The sequence below is a fragment of the Vombatus ursinus genome, unplaced genomic scaffold (assembly GCF_900497805.2).
Source record: "Vombatus ursinus unplaced genomic scaffold, bare-nosed wombat genome assembly UNPS02014781.1, whole genome shotgun sequence".
NCBI lineage: Eukaryota > Metazoa > Chordata > Mammalia > Diprotodontia > Vombatidae > Vombatus > Vombatus ursinus.
Window position 1 is genome coordinate 45,217,904 of NW_020954559.1, and position 16,493 is coordinate 45,234,396.

Here is a 16,493-nt window from a genome sequence, read left to right on the forward strand (position 1 = left end):
TCTGCTTTAAGCTCTTAAGTTTCTTTGAAATACTGTTTCATTCATTTATTCGTTTAACAAATATAATGAGACGAACACCAGAGGCCCCCTAGCTCTCATCAACATGACCCTGGGCCACTTCCAGTGGACCACTTGTGCTCTGACTCTGCTCGGAAGGGCTTGACGCTTTGATATGACAAAGCAACCTCTTTATTAACCACTACATCAGGAGGAGCTGTTCACTGAATTGTCTTAAAAGGGAGAGACAATTTCTCTCCTTTTTTCTTGTCTCTTCAATGTATGGCTCGGAACACTTTCTTTGGGTCTTCCTGTGGTGGGGTGGTGGTGGTAAGGGGAGAAACCTTCTTCTCTTCACCCTTTAATCCCCATACCGTAGGCCCCTGAGACAGTTCTGGTCATGTGTGTGAACAACCATCACGATCAAAGTTGAGGAGGAGAAGGTTTATCTCCCTCCACCCCTGTAGACCCAAAGACAGTGTTCCAAGCTATACATTGAAAAGAGTGAATTAGAAGCCAGAACTAGAAGCAATGGGGGGAAGTTTCAAAGAGGCAACTTTAGGCTCAAAGTCAGGGAAAACTTACTAATGATAACTATCCCAAAGTGGAATAGTTTGCCTCAGAAGATTGTGGGTTTCTTCTCTCTAGACATCTTCAAGAAGAAACTGGATTGCTGCTTGGCAACATTGTAGGGGGAATTCTTATTCAGGAATGAATTTGGCTAGATTATCTCTGAGGTTCCTTCCAGCTTTGAGATTCTGTGATTTTAGAGAGAATGGACACTTGTACTTTCTAATTGACATACAGAGTTCATGTGACTTCTTGATGAAGCATTCAGATCAATAAATCAATCAACAAAATTTTTTAAAAGGAGCTACTACATGTCAGGCACTGTGCTAGGCTCTGGGGATACAAAGCCAAAGAGAAAACAGTCTCCGTCCTCAAGAAGCTTATAGTCTAACAGGGAGATATTTATTCCTATGGAAACAAGTGCACTAGCAGCTGGAAGATCAGAAATGGCTTAATGCAGAAGATAGCGTTTGACCTGAGTCTTGAAGGAAATGAAGGATTCTGAGAAATGAAGGGAATACAGGCATGGGAGATGTGCCAATCAGTTCAAAGGCATGGAGATGGGAGACGGAATATCATATGTGAGGAAGAATAAGAAAGCCAACATGGTTGAATTGTAGAGTATGTGGAGGATGTGTACTAAGGCGGTAAAGATAGGATGAGGCCAGGTTGTGAAGAGCTTTAAATGTCAAACAGAAGAGTTCATATGTGAATCTAGAGGTGATAGAGATCCGCAAAGAGAGTGATTTGGATGGAACTGCCCCTTAGGAAAATAATTTTGGCAGCCGAGTTTAAGATAAAGTGGAATGAGTAAGACTTGAACAAGAGAGAGCAATTAGGAGGCTTTGCAATAATTTAGGAAAGAGATGGTGAGAGCCTGAACTAAAATGGTGGCTGTGTGAGCAAAGAAAAAGAGACATATATGGAGATTTTGTGGAGATAGAAATGATAAGATATGGCTACTAATTTGAAAAGTAGGTGAGTGAGATTGAGGAGTAGAGGATAATGCCAAGGTTGTGAACCTGGAAACTGGAAGAATAGCTGTGCTCTAGACAGTAATAGGGAAGTCTGGAAGATGGGTTCCAGAGGAAAGGTATTAAGTTTTGTTCTGGACTAAAAGATATCCAGTTTGAAATGTTCAATAGGCAGCTTGTGATACGATTGATATTTGGGAGACAGAGTGAAGCAGAGCTGGTATTCGTCTGCATGGAAATGATAATTAGCCTTTGGGAGCTGATGAGGTAGCCAAGTAATAGATTTGTTGCTGTTTGTCCATTGTTTTTGAAGAGAACCAGTGACATAATGGGGGTGATGACTTATGCTAGAATTGGATTCAAGTGAGGCAGAGTTACACAAAGTCATCAGCCTCACTCTCTTCCAGAGTCTTCGAAGTCCAGTGGTAAGACAAAAGTCAAGACATCAACGTCTGACCAAGCTCTGAGTGCTGTACAGTGGTTGCTACACCTGCCTTCAAGGCTATTGGAAAAAATTGTTCTGATCCACCCATTGCACTGGGGACAAGTCTTCATATACTTGGGGTAGACATCCCCCTAACTTACAACTGGGTTTGAGCTCTGTCAGTTACCCTTAGTCCAACTGCTGAGACAGTTTTATCAAGGTGAGGTCACTGCACATGCTATAGCTTCTTGAGTCACTGGTGAGTTGGGGGACTGGTTGGACACTGAACATGAATGAGCAACCCTGAAAAGAAATTAGGAAGCCCTTACACCAGAGGTGCTAGTCCTTCCTTAACACTCAATATATATCTTGAGAGAGAGAGAGAGAGAGAGAGAGAGAGAGAGAGAGGGAGAGATAAAGAGTGACAGAGAAAGAGAGAGAGAAGAGGACACAGGACTGAACCTTAATATAAATAATGGTTATGATGTGGGTAATGATGGAGCAAAGGACGAAGAAGGAGCAGTAAGACAGGTAGGAGAGAAAGCATGTCAACGTATGACAATAATCTTTGCTTCTGCCATGTGTAGGAAAGATAGGAATTAATCCTAGAGAATAGTATTAGAAAGCAAATGGTACTTTCCCCTCTACCACCTGCTATGTAGATTTTTCTTAGCATTTTGAGAGAAGGGAGACTAAGATGCCAACAAATAGTTAAAAGAGGGGATATAGGAACTTTGCTCTCCAGGATAATCAAAAAATTCTAAGAGTTTGGCCTAGGCAGTTTGTCACTGAACAAATTGGTTAGAGAAAAAAAAAAGAATCTGAGGCTTCTGTCATTGAACCTATAAGGAAAAGACTAGAAATCAAATGGATATTATCAAGTAAGGTAACTCATTATGGCTTGGTTTATATTTTTAAACTCATTATTTGTATATAACTTAAGTATTTGTTGTTTAGTCATTTTCAGCTGTGTCTGACTCTTTGTCACTCCATTTGGGTTTTCTTGGCAAAGATACTGGAGTGTTTTGCCATTACCTTCTCCAGCTCATTTTGCAGATGAGGAAACTGAGGCAAACAGGGTTAAGTGATTTGCCCAGGATCACACAGCTAGAAAGTGTCTGAGGCCAAATTTGAACTCAGGAAAAGGAGTCTTCCTGACTCTAGGCCTAGCATTCTATCCATTATGCCACTTGGCTGTCCAACTTAAATATAATTTAGTAATCATGTTGAAGATTAGCTATTTGAAGAGTTCTATTTTGTATCAATTAAGACATACTCGTATCTCAGGTAAACCATGTCTTCAACATCAATCAATCAATAAGCATTTATTAAGTGCTTAGTGTGTTCCAGTACTGGGAAAGATAAAATTGAAATATTCCCTGTCCTCAAGGAGCTTATGATCTCTTAGTGCAGATCATGAGACCAGTATCATGAGAGTAGCAGCTTATAGGATCAATTTTGCAGAGTTAGAATCATAATATATAGAGTTGGAAGAATAGATCCTCTAGTTGAGACTTGCATGAAGCCAGAAGATGGAGATGAGGAGGAAGAGTTCTAGGCTTGGGGGACAGCCAGTAAAAAAAAAGGGCTTGGAGTCATGAGATGGGGTGTCTTACGTAAGGAACAGCAAGGAAGCCAGTGTTACTGGATCTCAGAGTATATGGAGGAGGGGTAAAGCGTAAGAAGACTGGAAAGGTAGGAAGGAGCCAAGTCAAAAAGGACTTTGCAAATCCAAATCAAGGATTTTATATTTGATCCTGGAGTCAATAGGGAGCCACTGGTGTTTATTTAATGGGGGAAGGAGTACAGTGTAGTATGATTTTCCTTCTACAAAGACCAGTTTGACAGATTGTGGAAGATGAGTAGTGAGAAACTTGAAGCTAAGGCAATAGTCCAGGCATGAAGTCATGAAGGTCTGAACTTGGATAGTTGCAAGGTCAAAGAGGAAAAAAATCCTAGAAATATTACTAAGGTTAAAAAAAACAAAAATATCAGAACTTGACAATTGATTGAATATAAGGTTAAGTGGGAAAGAATATTTGTTTCTTTATGTAATGTTCATTTCTTTATGGATTCTTTGGTTTATCTGTTTTTTGCCTTATTATTTCTAAAAACATCTCAAGTTAATATTAACTTTAATTTCATGAACTAATTGGCAAAGCTCCTGGAAGATTTGCCTTCTTCATTCAATTGAAAGGAAGTAATTTCATAGTACCTCTTTTCAGATTTTTCTAAAAGTAAATTCTTTCCTTTTCTAACAAATAATAGTGATTGGTACACCCTGAAAACAGACCTCTTTGAAACAAAGTAACAATGGACCAGAGTTGTGAATATTTTATTTTTGTACGATGCTATATAGTTTTCAGTATTGCCTCAAGTGATCAGTCTATCACTCTATAAAGACTCTATCAGTCTATCAGTCTATAAAGTGACCACTTTATGATTTATTCTAAAATAATGCTAAAAGCTTGGTCAGACATCAAAGAGGCCAAGGTAATCCACTGCATCCTGGGCTATTGGATGTGGATGATGATGGAAGAGAGAGTGAGGCTGATGACTTTGAGCAACTTTGCCTCACTTAAATCCAATGCAAGCCCAAGTCAAGACATCACCCATGATGTCACTGAAAAAGAAGGATGAACAACAACTTCATTCTTATTGTCCATACTAAAGTAGTAATAAAAAAAAAAGCAAAGGATATGGGGAAAGGTCACTAGAGCTAGTCAGGTGATCTGAATTCAAGTCAAAATCCTACCATATAACTGTATGTTGGGGAAGAAAGAAAGATTGCTTGTTCTGGAGTCAAAGAATTTGCATTCAAGTCCCTTTTCTGATGCTTAATAATAACAATAACAGTAATAATAATAGCTTGCATTTATTTAGCACTTGAAGATTTGAAAAGCACCTTACAAGTATAATCTCACTTTATCCTCAAAATAACCCTGGGAAGTAGGTACTATTTTAAAGTAAGTCTTATTTTACAGACATTCTTGTTTTATAGTTACAGGAAACTGAGGCACAGAGAGGTTGAGTGACCTGCCCAGGGTCACATAGCTAGTAAGTGTTTGAAGCCAAATTTGAACTCAGGCCTTCCTAACTCAAGATCCAGTGCTCTACCCACTATTCCATTTAGCCACTTACTACCTGCTTGATCCTGGACAAGTCAATTAACCTCCCTTACACCATAGTTTCCACATTTGGAACATGAGGTAGTTGGCTTCTAAAGTGTCTTCCACCTTTGCATCTATAATCCTATGGTCTCAGTTGACCTTCCCAATTACCCTGTCACTCTAAGTCATTAAATAGTATGTCCAGTATACTCTCTTTAGTAAGGTAGGGGATTATAAAGTATATTTAATAAACATTCTTCACTCAAAAATTATATGGTTTTTTTTAACTTTCAGCAGTTAAAACAGTATGTTTATGGAAAATTTACTCATCCAGACCAACTCATTTCCTATGATATTGGATAAATGTGTAGTTACAGCATTGGATCTACACCCTTGAAAAATAAAAATTAAAAACTGTAATAATCTACTTTTACACAAGGTGGCAGATGTGTTTTTCCTTTACTGAACATATGACCACAATCTAGTGTCTCTTTTCTCTTTAACAAGATTTTACAAGTTACTTTTACCTTTGTAAAGGCTACAGGGAGATTATATGACTAAAGTTTATTCAATAGTTACTTTCTATAGAAGTTACAGCACTGAACTCATTTAAATATATTTCTTATCTCAATTGTTTCCCTAAGTTTCCTTCTAGCTCCAAACTTTAGTATTCTAAATAAAAACCACAGTAGGCTATAGAAATTTGGTTTGACTGACACATACTTGTTCTTCTAATCAGAAAATTCCTGACAAAAAGAACAAATAACATGATTTAATGGTAATTCCAGTTAGGTTCAAAATCATAATGGTGCATTTTCATAGTAAAGAGAGGGGGAATTTTTTACATATAAAAATTTTAACAGCCCACTCATTCTTTTTATCAGTCTGCCAGAACTGTCTGCTTTAAGAATCTAAATGATACATTTCCAGGACTATTTTTAGTTGAAATAAAAGTACTCTTTTTAATGTGTTAAGGAACTAATTTATTTTCATTCTCCTTCTTTTGTATTCCACTAGCCTACAATTTATATCTTTCCTAATCCAGTCATATATTTGGTGAATAACTTCCTTAGTACTTTTCTTTTCACCAATTCTAAAGAGTAATAAATACTAGGTTTCCTCTAGGTCTCTAAAGGACTATGTTAATTGCCATGCAGGTTACACTTCCATATAAACTAGGTCAGAAATTAATTCTAGATAGTGAAACTACTCAATTTTATTAATCAATTTGATTCTGAGGTGACTTATCAAGAGATCTGGATTTCTAATCATAGGACCCTGGTTCAAATCCCAGACCTTGTTCAAATCCTAGCCCAACCACTTTCTTATATGGATTATGTTGGGCAAATCACTTGGCCTCTATGAGCCTCAGTTTCCTCACCTGTAAAATTCCCTTCCTATTTTAGGTCTATAATTCTAAAGCCTTATGCTACAATTATATATGGATACAAATAATTATCTTTATTTCCCCTACTAAACAAAGGTGCTTGAGGTTAGGAATTCTGTCTTATTCAATAATGAGCATTTTATACATAAATAATTGTAAAGATTATTTGTTGAATTAATTAACCAATTAATGAGGTATGCACATTTGAATAAATCACCGAATTAGTAAGAGATATAGATTTGTGAGTTATTTAAACTTCATCACAATTTTACTAATATTAAAATAAATTACATTTTTTTCCTTAGAGGGAAAAAAAAACTTTATCTTGTTTCTAACCTCATTTGTAGTTAATTCCCTAAAGATATCTCATCCCTATGGCTTTAAAATAATGTTAATTTTTAAATGAAGAAAATTCCCTAGCAATTCAAGTTAATTTGGTCAAATCCGGTCAAAATATACTTGTGGCATTTATGATTTAAGGCTTTACAGTGGCTTCATACTTGACAGAAGTATACTTGAAAAGTATATAAAAGTATATAAAAAGAAGTACACTTGAAACTCTTTATCATCATCCAGCTGTTGTCTCATTACTTTGGAAACTAAGCTGTAGCAGAGACTGCAGTGAGTAAGGTCTAATAAGGGGTCACAATGCATCCTAGCATTCTTAGTGTCTGCTGTAATAGTTAAACCTTCAGAAATTCAAATCACAAGATCTCAGACTTAGAAGATAAAACAGACCACTTAGTACAACTGTATCTGAACAAGAGTCTCCTCTATAACATAATTAATAAATGGTCATCCATCCTTTGTTTGAATACCTCCAGTGAAGGGCAGCCCTCTACCTCACAAAGCAGCTCATTCCACTTTAGTATAGCTCTAATTGTTAGGAAGTTTTTTTCTTTTCATCAAGCCTAAATCTTCCTCTTTGTGATTTCCATCCACTATTCCTGGTTTTGTCCTCCGGAGTCAAGCAAAACAAATGCAACCCTTTGACACCCACCATTTGAAAAATATCATGTCCTTTCTAATAGATTATGTTCTCCCTTCTCTTCTCCAGGCTAAACATTCTCTGAAAATAATGTTTCCTTCCTTCTCTTCTCTGGGCTAAACATTCCCCAATCCTTCAAATTACCCTCATCTGGTATGATTTCAAGGACTATCACTATTCTAGTAACTCTCCTCTGGTCACTAATTAATTCCACAATCATAGGTGAGCAACTAACCATTCCAAATCCTCAGTTTTCCTAAATCACAGGGTTGTTATGAGAATAAACATAAATTGGTTTTCTTTGGGAATCTCCTTGTTAGAGGAAATGTATTCCTTATTCCCAACTCACTTCCTGACCTCAACTCAGGTTAAGACTTGTGGCTGTTAGGTAAAAATGTGACAGGGTCTTGTTCTCTGAGTTTTTCCATACTACTTACTGAAGACTTCTTCATCATATTCCTGACATTTGTCTGCCCTTTGCCTTCATGCACATCTGGGAACAGGAGGTCTATGTACAGGACTGACTTTATTAATCGTAGGGTCTGGTTTCAGTCTGAGTAAGTTGTTGCTGATGGGAAGCTGGAACGAGGGATTGCTGCAACCTTGGGCCTCTGTAAACTTTTGGAAGCAAGTTCCAAATTAAAGAGTCTCCAGGGACACACTCCAAGTGCACGCAGCATTCCTCAGAGGGCAGAAGGTCAATTTCGATGGCAGCATGGCTGTGAGTCTTAGAGCTCATTGAAGGCTCCAGGGCACACATTCTCTTGGGACTTTGTACAGCCCAACTCCTCTGATTTTAGTCATAGAGCATTATAGTAGTAATGAGAATCAACCTAAGCTTTGCTGCAATAAAGTTGTGCTTTAAGCTTTTGGAGCTTCCATTCTAATGGGGGAATAACTATTTTTCCCATTCATTTTACAAACATTTATTAAGCATCTGCTACGTGCAATGCACTGGACTAGAGTGACTATGAAAACAGTCCCTGCCCTCTTCAGAATTTTCTTTGTGATGCTAAGTGACAGACATGCATATGTTTTGGGCAGATCTACCCCTATATGAAGAACAAGTTAAGACTAGAGCAAAGGAGTGGCTTATTGCAATTGAAGTTTCAGGTAAACAAGAGTATAGGCCTTATATTCCTCACCTTTCAAGTCAGGGCCATGCTGTAGACCAAGCTCATTATCAACATCCCTACATCCTCTTTATGATGTTGCCATCATCTGCAAGTCCAACTATGGCCATTCTGTGCTATCCTACCATTTCTGGGCTTCTTGGAGCATTTTTCATCCTAAGTCCCTCAGAATTGTCTTAGATTATCGTATTGCTGAAAATAGCTAAGTCTTTCATAGTTGACCACCATAAAATATGACTATTGCTGTGTACAATGTTCTCCTGGTTGTGCTCACTTCACTTTCCATCAGTTCATAAAAGTCTTCCTAGGTTTTTCTGAAGCCACTCCTTTTGTTATTTCTAGGACAATAGTATTCCATCACAATCGTATACCACAACTTGTTCAGACATTTCCCAATTGATGGCCATCCTCTCACTTTCTAATTTTTTGTCACCATAAAAAGAGCTGCTACAAATACTTTTGTACATTCAAGTCCTTTTCCTTTTCCTTTGATCTCTTTGGGATATACAAGTGATATTTCTAGGTCAAAAGGTATGCATAGTTTTATAGCTCTTTAGGCATACTTACAAATTGCTCTCCAGAATGGTTGGGCCAGTTCACAACTCCACCATCAGTAATCAGTGTCCCAATTTTTCCTCATCACCTCCAGCATTTGTCATTTTCCTTTTCTGTCATATTAACCAATCTGAGCAGTGTGAGGTGGTACCTCAGGGTTATTTTAATTGGCTTTCTCAAATCAATATGATTTAGACAATTTTTTCATATGACTATAGATAACTTTGATTTCTTTTAAAATTGCTCGTTCATATCCTTTGACCATTTACCAATTGGGGAATGGTTTTTATTCTTATAAATTTGACTCAGTTCTCCATATATCGAGAAATGATGCCTTTATCAGAGAAATCATACAATTTCCCCCCAGTTTCCTTCTTTTCTTCTAATCTTGACTATGTTGGTTTTGCTTATGCAAAATCTTTTTAATTTCATGTCATCAAAATTATCCATTTTCTTTCCTGTGATGCTCTCTATTTCTTGTTTAGTCACAAGTTCTTCCTTTATCCATAGATCTGACAGGTAAAATTTTCCATGCTTCCCTAATTTGCCTATGATATTATCCTTTATGTCTAAATCATGTACCCAAAAGGATAGAGAAGAGTGAGAAAGGAACACCCAAGGATGGAGCTGACATTGATGGGAGCAAGGAATGGTGGTCAGGGAAGAGATTCAATCAGAAGCATAGGGATTCTAAGTGGAGCCATAGGGCAATAGATTGTCACGCCCTTCATAGAAGCAAATACAATATTAACTCAATTATCAGTCCCAGAGACAGAGGTGGAAAGTAGGTATCATGGGAAGATCTGACTGGGGCAGCAACCTGGTTCTGACATATGATTAAGGAAGTGGTTGGGGAGGCAGAAAGGGGGATCCCAGGGCAATATGATTCTTTTCAGATTAGGGTTAGGGTTAGGGCTTATATCTACATATGCCAATAGGCACATCTGGGAGAGGGTAACCAGAATCCCACCAAGGAGTGCTCTACCACTCTCAAAGTATTTGAATAGGCACTGGAAAGAGGTCCTTGAACTCAGTATAGATTCTATAAGAAATATATCTGGTCATCCTAAGCCAGAGGTGATCAGGAGAAAGATGCAGTTCTGCAAATGGAATAACTAGCTGTGTGCTCAGAGTTAACTGGATACTATATATAGTTGCTCAGGAAGAGCTGTCATGGACCCTTAGGATGAAGGTGAATGAGGAGGAACCATGCTGCCCTGAAATGACTATGTGTGACAAACAGACAAGATGAAAAAGGGTGTCAATCCCTTAAGAGGCCTGTGTAGTCAACCTAACAGAAGATGACACGCAAAAGGGCCAGATGGTGATAAGTCCCATTTTGCATAGGAAACAAAAACAACAAAAAAAGATATGGTAAAGCTGTCAGGGTACAGTAGCTGCCAGCCCAACATTAATTTTATAGAATGTCTTTTTAAACATCTGTCATTTCCACTGACAGGGAGCACTGAAATGAACTCACCCCTGGTTCACTCCTTAGGAACCAGAGGAAATTTAATATCTGCTCTTCTGGGCATCTGTGAAACTGCTGAAATGGGAAGTCCTGAGAAATGTTTTTGCTATAATGAGACCAAAGAGGAAAGAGATAAATGGAAAGATAAAGAAATACTTATAAAATGAGTGCCAGGAGAAAAACGGTCCCTTAAAAAAATAAAATTAGGAAGCTTTTATCAAACCTAAAAATAAACTCAGAAATCAGACACCCAGAGCAAGGATTTGCTTGTATATTTTGTATCTGACAACTGTCAAAGCTCAAGAGACAGATCTAATTTACTCTCATGGAAGGTTATTCAATTTTGGATCTATTAGCAAGGGAGAGAACGAGACATTCTTGATTGTAAGACAAGATGTAAGCTAGAAGCCAGTTTTGAAAGGGGGAACTAATAAAAGCCAACTGGATGTTTTTGCCAGACATTGAACACTGCTTACATTGTGTCTGAGAGATCAGCCCAGGGGGAGCACCACTTCCCTGCATCCCAGTGGGAGGGTGAGAAGAAGGAAGGTTATCACATTTTCAAAAATGGATTTTAAAGATCATCAATATGCCAGCAAATGGCCTTAAGAATAGGTAACATGCTTGTGGGTACTTAACCACTTCAAGTATGGAGTTGCCAAGATAGACTCATTATTAGAACAATAGTGGAGAAATAGTTTTTCTTCACTCATATTTTGATGGTTTAATGGGACTCATTAATAGAGAAGCTGCTTAGGAAGACAATGGACAATTTTCTTTCTCATCATGAGTGAAGTGGCAAGTGAAATAAGCCCTAACATATTTTATATTCAGCATGGCCTTGAATACTAACTTGACTCTAAAAAAAGTGGATGACCTGGAAAACATAAAGCCCCAAGGACTCAGAATTTCTTTGTTCAAGTGATTTCTAGAAAATCTAATTTTAAGATCAATTAATACTTATGTAAATATTAGATTAAATTAAATGGAGGAGGTGGTATGGGAGAGGGAAAAAGAAGCCAGGGCATAGAGTGCAGTTCAAAATTGTCTGTGTGTGTCCATGGCAGATCCTATGACCCTATGGAGGTCCATTTTTGCATGGCCAAGTCATTAAACTCTATTGCACAGAATACATTGTCAATGGGTTCATAATTTTTTTTACTCTTCCCTCTCTCTCATTGCTCTTCCCTCTCCCCAACCTCTAATCAGGTTCCAAATTCTGTCAATACTAAATCCACAACATCTCTAACTTTCCTCCTTTTCCCTCTACTCACACAGGTCCCACTCTGACAGATGATTCAGTTATGCATAAGACATCTGATAGATAATTTCCTGGAGAAAAGAAAATGTCCTACATAGGTGAATTGATCACTGGATTAGGATATTAGGAAGTGGGAAATGAACTACAGATCTAACTTATTGGGGATTTCTATGGATAAAATGTAGTGATATTATGGATTATAACTGTACCCTCATAGGGATTTAAATATGCTCTACAAATTGTGCTTCTTGTAGCATGATCTGGACATACTAGGCCTTGGTGTATGTTGGTGGGGGAAGTGGTGAGAGAGATGACTAAGAAGATTAGGATGATAGTGTTGGGAGAGAGTATTCATAGGCTCATAAGATCTGGAAGGGACCTTAGAGATGATCTAATTTCACTACTTCAAAAAAAGATGAGGAAACTGAGGCAGAGTAGAGAAGTGACTTGTGATTATTGAGGGGCCATGATAAGGAGCAGAAATTCCAAGATAAGAGGAAGCAGTAGTAGATAGCTTTATACCAAGAAATTAATTTTTGATTTGGATAATATTTGCCTTAATTTATGGTTGCATATCTAGGAGGAAGTGTCCATATCTCTCATAAAACATCAACAGAGGTACCACCTAACATGCTAGGGGCAGTAATTTAGGCCTCTTGGTATTACAGTTACCCATTCATCACTGTCTTTCCTTCTGGATACATGACTGGTCCATTTCCTTCTTTAGTTATATATCTCTTTGATGATGATTCTATATTTCACGCTACTTTTTATGTTCAGTTCCTTCTAGGCAACATGTTACGTATGCTTGCCTTGTATCTCTCCATGTCTCTTCAAGTGATTCAAAATCTGGGGGCAACCCATGCAAGTCAACAGATATTTATTAATCACCTACTATATGCCTAATGATTTGTATCCAACATTTCAAAGCAATTTAAATTTAAAAAAATTAGGAAATGTATGAACAAATTGTAGCAGTTTAATGTAATTAAGATGCTATAATGCCATTAAGAATGACAAAAGGATGGGGAAGGCAATAAACATTTATACAGTGCCTACTATGTGCCAAGCAATGTGCTAAGTGCCTTATAAATATTATCTCAATTGATGCCTAGCAAGTGGGAGGAATACAAAGAAAGATGGAAAGACCTTTATGAAAAATCCCAAAATAAAAACAAAAAGCGTTATCAGTATATGTTTATTATGAGTGTAAAAGAAGAAAAAGTAAAAGAGAATGCAGAAACAAAGAATGCTGATGGGGATTTGGAGAGAGTGATTTAAAAAGCATTATGACATCTTGTACATTGAAATTAATTAAGGTAAGTTTTAAAAAGTTATTAAGTAAATTTACTTAGTTTATTGAAGATCACATTAAAGTTTTTCACAAATAATGTGCATGCTATTTGCATGTAGTAGGTGTTCATAAATGTTAATTGTGTTGACCTGAATTACCCCTAGCCATAAGTGATCTCACTGTCCTCTGTAATCTCCTATCCCTAATTTTATTTATACCTTTTTTATTTTACTTGTCTTATACAACCTTGTATTCCAATGATTTGTGGGAATGGCCCTTTCTTTATAAATGGAAAGCTCTTTAAGAAAAAGAAACCATTAAATTCAATTTTCCAAATATTTATTAAGAGTCTGCTTTGTGTAAGACACTGTTTGTTCTAGGTACTGTGGGAAAATATAAAGATGTACAGGATTGTCTTTGACCTCAAAGAGTTCATTCTTTAGTGTGTGGAGACCAGGTGTAGTTTGGGGCACATCTCCAAGGTAGGTTACAATATAAGCCAAAAGAGATGAATAAACAAAACGTTTTGGGAATGGAGGGGATGGAGTATGTCCTACATTTTTGCAATACATATTCATGAGATAACATTTGAAAAGCACTTTGCAGACCTTAAGGCACTTGATAATAGCAATGATTATATGAAACACAGTGCGTAGAATGCTGGTCTTGAGGGCCTGGAAGACTGGGTGCTGCCTCTGACCTGCTGGCTATGTGAGTCTGGACAAAAGAAGTAATGCTCTATCTGACATTACAGTTATTTGGTTTTTGTTGCTATTTTTTGTTATTGTTTTGGCTTTTTTTGATACAAAATCTCTCTATCTTGCTCAGTCCCAAGTGCAATGGCTGGACCCATTCCAATGCTGGTGAGCCTAGGAAGTTTAACGGCTCTGTTTTTTTGAACCTGGTCAGATTTGCCCCTCCTCAGGCGGCCTGGTGACCCTGCATTCCTGAAGGCTTAGTATATTGGTGCCAGGATTAATATAGCCACTCATTGGCTTTAGCCCCACTACAGCTTAGAACTCCTAAACTTAGTTTATCCACCAGCCTCAGCTTCCCCAGAAGCAGGGACCACTGACACAGTTATTGGTGTACTTGTCTTATCTCCTGTATTTGACTGTAAGCCATTTGAGAGCCAAATTGTTTCTGATTCATCATTATATCTTCTCTACCCCAGTTCCATCATATAAGCACATCTCCTTTTATCTAATAGTTTCTTAACAAATATTTGAATGAACAAATGAATGAATGAATTCTGAATGAATGCACAATGACTCACAGTTATCTATTGCTTTTAGGCTTGTAACAAATGAATGAAGGGTCTTAAAATAAATGAATGGAGGTAGTGGAGCCAAGATGGCAGAGGGAAAGCGGTGACTTGCTTGAGCTCTCCCCCCACACCATTCCAAATACCTATAAAAATTTTGAAGCAGCAGAACCAACAAAAAAGACAGACTGAAACAAATTTCCAGCCAAAGACAGCCTGGATGGTTGATCTGAAAGGTATATGGCACCGGGAGTGGAGAGGAGCGCAGTTCAGTGTGGGTGCGCAGGCCACAAGGAACCTGGAGCAGGCCTCAGAGGACTGAATTGCGGGCAGCTGTGGCAGTTTCCAGACTTCTCAACCCATGACCACCAAAGACAACTTGGAAGGTCAGTGGGAAAAGTCTGTGACTCCAGTGAGAGAAGGAGCTAGGTCTCAGCCACAAGTCGCGAGTGCACGCTCCTGAGCTTCCGGCCCACAGACTGAGGCGGAATCGAGTGGCTGATCAGAGGGGGATTGCAATGATCTCTTTGCCAGTGCTGAGGTAGGACTCTCTTGCTTTGCCTGTGCTTGGATCTGGGTCACAGTTCTGAGAGGCAGTCCTGGGGCAAGAAGGAGCGTTGGTGTGGTGAAGCTTGTTGTGGCAGTAGAGAGGAAACACCTTGCCCCTTATCATAGCACCTTAGAAGAACTGAAAATTTTTGGGTCCCTAGAAATATCTCTGAAAACATCTGTACAAACCCCCGAAGCTTGGGACAGTACATTCTCCACATTGGAAGCAGACTTTTACCTTAACAAAGAGTTTAAAACTCAAGTAATTGGCTGGGATCATGAGTAAGCAGCGCAAAAAGAGTCAGACTATATTATCTTACTTTGGTGACAAAGAAGATCAAAACATACAACCAGAAGAAGACAATAAAGTCAAAGCTCCTACATCCAAAGCCTCCAAGAAAAATATGAATCAGTCCCAGGCCTTGGAAGAGCTCAAAAGAGAGTTTGAGAAGCAAGTAAGAGAAGTAGAGGAAAAACTGAGAGTGATGCAAGAAAATCATGAAAAACAAGTCAACAGCTTGCTAAAGGAGACCCAAAAATATACTGAAGAAAATAACACCTTAAAAAAATGGCCTAACCCAAATGGCAAAAGAGGTTCAAAAAAGCCAATGAGGAGAAGAATGCCCTAAAAAGCAAAATTGGCTAAATGGAAAAGGAAGTCCAAAAGATTACTGAAGAAAATACTTCCTTAAAAATTAGAATAGAGCAATTGGAAGCTAGTGATTTTATGAGAAATCAAGACAGTATAAAACAAATCCAAAAGAATGAAAAATTAGAAAACAATGTGAAATATCTCATTGGAAAAACAACTGACCTGGAAAATAGATCGAGGAGAGAGAATTTAAAAATTATTGTACTATCTGAAAGCCATGCAAAAAAAGAGCCTAGACATCATCTTTCAAGAAATTATCCAGGAAAACTGCCCTGATATTTTAGAACCAGAGGGCAAAATAGAAATTGAAAGAATCCACCAATCACCGCCTGAAAGAGATCCCTGAAGGAAAACTCCTAGGAATATTGTAGCCAAATTCCAGAGTTCCCAGGTCAAGGAGAAAATATTACAAGCAGCCAGAAAGAAGCAACACAAGATTTAGCTGCTTCTACATTAAGGGACTGCAGGGCATGGAATATAATATTCTGGAGGGCAAAGGAGATAGGATTACAACCAAGAATCACCTACCCAGCAAAACTGAGTATAATCCTTCACGGGGAAAAATGGTAATTCAGTGAAATAGAGGACTTTCAAGCATTCTTGATGAAAAGACCAGAGCTTAATAGAAATTTGATTTTCAAATACAAGACTCAAGTGGAACATGAAGAGGTAAATAGGAAAGAGAATATTATAAGAGACTTATTATGGTTGAACTGATTACATTCCTGCATGGAAAGATGATATTTGTAACTCATGAGACCTTTGTCAGTATTAAGGTAGTTGGAGGGGAAAAAATTATATGTATGTATATATAGATATAGATAGATAGATAGATAGATAGATAGATAGATAGATAGATAGATA